The sequence below is a fragment of the Panthera uncia genome (assembly GCF_023721935.1).
Source record: "Panthera uncia isolate 11264 chromosome C1 unlocalized genomic scaffold, Puncia_PCG_1.0 HiC_scaffold_4, whole genome shotgun sequence".
Classification (NCBI taxonomy): domain Eukaryota; kingdom Metazoa; phylum Chordata; class Mammalia; order Carnivora; family Felidae; genus Panthera; species Panthera uncia.
This window is the reverse complement of record NW_026057585.1, coordinates 97799277-97805276: the sequence shown is the minus strand read 5'-3', so window position 1 is coordinate 97805276 and position 6000 is coordinate 97799277. Positions and strand designations below refer to the sequence as shown.

General features: G+C 49.6%; 1 protein-coding gene across 1 annotated transcript in view; it reads right to left on the bottom strand.

The window, feature by feature from the left end:
• Positions 1-6000, bottom strand: part of CTNNBIP1 (catenin beta interacting protein 1) — a 28489-nt gene that overhangs the window by 1603 nt on the left and 20886 nt on the right. The window lies entirely within an intron of this gene.

Here is a 6000-nt window from a genome sequence, read left to right as displayed (position 1 = left end):
GCAGGCTCTGTGCAGAGCCTGACGTGGGGTTCGAACACACGAACCTCGAGATCATGACCTGAACCAAAGCTGGACGCTTAACCAACTGAGCCACCCAGGCGCCCCTTAAGATTAAAAAAAAAAAAAATCTCTACACTCAACTTGGGGCTCGAACTTACGACCCCAAGATCAGGAGTCAGTACGTTTACCTACTGAACCAGCCAGGCCCCCCTCCCCTTTTACTAAAGGGCAATTCGTGGTCAGGCTCTGAACAATAATCAGCTGCCGTGGCCTTTCTGACAGACTTCTCTTCTGTCCTGCCGGAGGGGATCTCCCCAGGAGGGGACGATGAGAAGAACAGACACAGGAAAGGCCACGGAAGAGGGGGCGGGTGCGGGTGGTTCGTGGCTGAGCTTCCGGCCTGTGAAACGGTGTCTGCCTTGCCCCCCGCCCCCCGCATGGTGCTGGCCGTCTTCCTCCACACCGCCTCCTCCTTCTTGCTGCCCCTGGAAACTGAGGGGTGGGGGAGCCCCCAGCTGTGGTGCTGCAGGAGGAGGCACAAGGAGGCGACATCACGGACGTGTGCCTTTGGCCACCAGGACGCCACGGTGCTGTCAGGGGAGCCAACCCTGCCGCTCGCACCCCAACCTGCCTTGACGCGTTTCTGCCGTGACCCGCACAACTTCTATTCCTGAGAAGGGGAACAAGCTCCTGGGAAGAAGCTCAAATCCTCTGACTTCCTGGGATGGGGGGCTCCTTTGCTTGGGAAGCCCTACGAATCCTTCCCCTGTCTTCTCGGGAACATTCTGTTCTCGCCTCAGTCCTAGGACCACGAAATATCACTGCAGGCAGAATTTTCCTAGCAACCACAGAATCCAAGATGACATCATACCCTGCATGGCAGCTGAGCTGGTCACCTAGCAGATGCCGGCTCTTCCCCGGGCGATGGGGAGGGGCAGGTGGGGGCTTTGAGAGGGGAGGAGAGAGCTGCCTGGGCTGCGGCAAGGAGAGGCAGCCACTTGCTTCTTTCCTTGCCTGCCTCGTGGGCTTTCTCACGGGGACCTTAGGCCTCTGGACTGAGCTGCAGGCACAAAAATAGCCCTGGCCACCCCAGGAGGGAACGGTGAGTCTGCGGAGGGAACGACCACGGGCTCCCGACCCCGCAGGCTGCCTGGTGTGCGCACCTGGGCTAGGCTCCGAGTTGGGGAAGGAAGTGACCTCCTCAAGGTCACACAGGGACCCCGGTGACTATTTAGCATGACACCTGAAGGTGGAAGAGGATCTGCCAGAGTCCCGCTGGTGCCACAGTGCCAGCTGGTCGCCCGTCCCTGGCTGGGGTGGGGAAATCAGCAGCTTGCATTTTTAGAGCCTCCCACTCTGCTGCGGGAGCTGGGTGTGGAGAGGGCCCGCAGAGCTGCCGCCCAGCCCGTGCCTTGTTCTGTTCCCAAAGGACCGGCTGTCTTCCGGGCCTCGCCAAGCGGGGCAGGCCCTTCCAGAGCATCGTCTGACCTCTCCTTATCAGTGGCTGGCCTGCACTACGAGGGCCTGGCCAGGAAGCACACAGGCCTCCGGGCAAGGATGCTGCTCCCCTCCCTCCTCTTCTCCGGGAAATCTGGGCCAGCCACCTACCAGGGAGGACGCGCTGCTCGCTTAGCTGGCAGAATGGAGCTCTTAGAGCTTCAGAGCCAGGAAGGGCCTCAGGTTGGTCCCTGCTGTCCTTCCTCCTTTAAGGTCCAGTATGTGGCAGCTCCCTTGGGTGCAACTGTGGCCGGCAATCACAAGGCTCAGAACAGGGAGGCCCATCCTGCCACCTCCAGGCTGTCCGCTAGGTTTCCTATGCCATTTTACAGATGAGGCTGTGTCCACCCCATTGTTACCTCTGCTGACACTGTCTCGACTCGGGCCCGAGCTTTTGTGCACCCCTTTCTGCTGGAGGCAGGTGAGCACAGGAGGGGAGAAGCTGGAGAGCCTCCTGCTCACGCTCTCGGACACACTGAAAGATAAAGATGGCCAAAACCAGGGGTGTCTGGGCGGCTCAGTCGGTTAAGTGTCCAACTCTTGATTTTGGCTCGGGTCACGATCTCACGGTTCATGGGATCGAGCCCCGCACTGGGCTCTGTGCTGACAGGGTGGAGCCTGCTTGGGACTCATTCTCTCTCTCTCTCTCTCTCTCTCTCTCTCTCTCTCTCTGTCTCTCCCCCCCCCACCCCCGGCTCGCACTCTCTCTCTCTCTCTCTCTCAAAAAAAAAAAAAAAAAACATAAAAAAAAAAAAAAAAAAGATGGCCAAAACCAGATGAAAGCATCATGGGAAAAGAGAACCACACCAGTATCTCTTATGAATATAGCTATTCGTTATACCTGTGTTATGCAAAAACACTCAACAAAGTACTAGCAAACCACACAGCAATATATAAAAAGGATTATATACTCTGAACAAGTGAGATTTATCCCAAGATATGCAAGGGTGTTCTAACCCCTGAAAATCAACTCATGTATTACAGCCTACCAATACAAAAACAGGGACGAAAACCATACAATGGCCTGAATAACACAGAAAATACATCTGACAAAATTCAACACCCCTTCATGGGCACACCCTCCCTCAACACATCTGGTACAGAAGGGAGTTTTCTCAATCTGATAAAGGGCATTTATTAAAATCCCACAGCTGTGATCACCCTTAATGGTGAAAAACTGGAAGCTGCCCCCCATTTCAAGGATGTCTGCTCCTGTCGCTTTTTTTTTTTTTTAATTTATTTCAATGTTCATTTACTTTTGAGAGAGAGGGAGAGAGAGAGAGATGCAGAGTGTGAGCGGGGCAGGGGCAGAGAGAGAGGGAGACATAGAATCCGAAGCAGGCTCCAGGCTGTTAGCACAGAGCCCGATGCGGGGCTCAAACTCATGAACCGCGAGATCATGACCAGAGCTGAAGTCGGACGCTTAACCAACTGAGCCACGCAGGTGCCCCAAATTCCTATCACTTCTATTCAGTGTTGAGTTGAAGGTTCTATCCAGGGCAACTAGGCAAGGAAACAAAAGATATCCAAATTGGAAAGGAAGAAGTAAAACCATATTTGTAGATGACATGGCTCTTGTATATAGAAAATCCTAAGGAATCCACTGAAAACTATTAAGACTAATAAATAATTTGAAGTTGCAGGATACAAAATCAATATATAAACATTGTTTGTATTTCTTCTTTTTTATTTTAATGTGTATTAATTTTTTGAGAGAGAGAGAGAGAGAGAGACAGAGAGCGAGTGGGGGAGGGGCAGAGAGCGAGGGGGACACAGAATTCCAAGCAGGCTCCAGGCTCTGAGCTGTCAGCACAGACCCTGACGCAGGACTTGAACTCACAAACTACGAGATCATGACCTGAGTCAAGTCGGACGCTTAACCGACCGAGCCACCCAGGCGCCGCTCATTGTTTGTATTTCTATACACTAGCAATGAAGAATCTGAAGATTAAATTAAGAAAATTTCATTTATGGGGTACCTGGGTCACTCAGTTGGTTAAGCATCCGACTTCGGCTCAGGTCATGATCTCATGGTTGGTAAGTTCGAGCCCCACGTCGGGCTCTGTGTGGACAGCTCAGAGCCTGGAGCCTGTTTCAAATTCTGTGTCTCCTCTCTACCCTCCCTTGCTCATGTTCTGTCTCTTTCTCTCTCTCCAAAATAAACATTAAAAATGTTTTTAAAAAAGAAAACTTTATTTACAATAGCATCAAAAATAATAAAATACTTAGGAATAAGTTGGACAAATGGACTGTAGAATTTGTGCTGAGAAAAGTACAAAACATCACTGTTGACAACATCCTGGAAAGGCAGTCAACACAACTCCTATCAAAATCCCAGCTGGCGTTTTTTGCAGAAATTGACAAGCTGCTCCTAAAATTCACATGGAAAATGCAGAGGATCCAGAACGGCCAAAGTTGTCTTGAGAAAGAAGAACAAAGTTGGACTCACGCTTTGGGATTGTATCACGTACTCCAAGGCCACAATAGACAAGACAGGGTGGTACTAGTGTAAGGGTAGACAGGCTGATCAACAGAACCGACCTGAAAGTTCAAAAATAAATCCCCCCACTTAGGGTCAGTTAGGTTTCGACAAGGGTGTCAAGACAACTCAGTTGGAGAGAAGGGAACTGGATGTTCATATGCCAGGGATGAACTTGGACCCTTACCCTGCACCACGTACAGAAATTAACCCAAAATGGACCAACGGCCTAAATAGAACTGCCAAAATTATAAAATTATAAGACTATAAAACTCTTAGAAGAAAACACCGGAGTAAATCTTCATGGCCTTGGGTTAGGAACTGATTTCTTAGATAGGACAACCAAAGCACACCCAAAGAAAAGAAAAGATAGATAAATTGGGCTTTATTGAACTCAAAAATGTTTATATTTCAAAGGATGCTACCAAAAAAGTGAACTGCTGGGGCGCCTGGCTGGCTCAGTTGAGAGAGCATGCGACCCTTGATTTTCAAGTCATGAGTTCAAGCCCCGTGTTTGGTGTAGAGATTACTTAAAAAAAAAGAAAGAAAGAAAGAAAAGAAAAACTTAAAAAAAAGAGAGAGAGAGAGAGAGAGAAGCTTTAAAGAAAATGACAATGAGAAGACTTACATTAAAAAAAAAAAGTGGAGGGGGGCGCCTGGGTGGCTCAGTCGGTTAAGCGTCCGACTTCGGCTCAGGTCATGATCTCACGGTTCATGGGTTCAGCCCCATGACGGGCTCTGCGCTGACAGCTCAGAACCTGGAGCCTGCTTCAGATTCTGTGTCTCCCTCTCTCTCTGCCCCTCCCTGGCTCACACTCTGTCTCTCTCTCTCTCTCAAAAATAAACATTAAAAAAAAAATTTTTTTTTTAATTTTAAAAAAAAAGTGGAGGGGCATCTGGGTGGCTCAGTCAGTTAAGTGTCCAGCTCTTGGTTTCAATTCAGGTCATGATCTCATGGGTGGGATCGAGCCCCACGTTGGGCTCTGCGCTGACAGCAGGGAGCCTGCTTGGATTTCTCTCTCTCTCTGCCCCTCCCTCCACCCCCGCCCACACTCATGCATGTGTGCACTCCGTCTCGCTCTCTCAAAATACATAACTAAACATTAAAAAAAAAAAAAAAACCGAATGGGAGAGCAATTTGCGAGTCATATATCTGGTAAGGGACCGGTACCTGGAATATATAAATAAGCACAATTCGATAATAATTAGAAGTCCACTCAATTTTTAAAATGGGCAAAGATCTCGAATAGAGATTTAGAGATTTTTCCCAAAGAAGATAGAAGAATGGTCAACAACCACGTCAAAAGATGCTCAATTCAGCATCATTAGTCACTATGGAGACGCAAATCAAAGATACAATGAGACACCACTTCACAGCCACTAGGAGGGCCAGAATCAAAAAGTGACCATAGGAGTTAGCAAGGAGGTGGAGACATTGGAACCCTCACAGCTGGCAGAACGTCAAACGGGCTCTCCGGCCCACTCCACCCTCAGCCGCCCCCCTTAGCAAGGGCCCAGCCATCCTATGGTGACTCAAAAATCCTGCAAGGGATCCTCCCGATCCCCCCACTCCCATCCCATGCAAGCGTGTGCGCGCGCACACACACACACACACACACACACACTCCATGACACCAGCAAATCTGATTGGCTCTACTTTTATTATTCTCCAGTTTGTTTTTTTTTAATTTAATTTTATTTCTTTAACATTTATTCATTTTTGAGAGACAGAGAATGAACGGGGAAGGGGCAGACAGAGACAGACACAGAATCCAAAGCGGGCTCCAGGCTCCGAGCTGTCGGCTCAGAGCCCGACACGGGGCTCGAACTCACCAACTGCGAGATCATGACCTGAGCCGAAGTCGGACACCCAACTGACTGAGCCTCCCAGGTGCCCCATTTTTTTTTTTTTTTTTAAAGGAACCTCTACACCCGACGTGGGGCTCAAACTCACAACCCCAAGATGAAGAGTCACAGGCTGGGGGCACCTGGGTGGCTTAGTTGGTTGAGCATCATCTGACTTC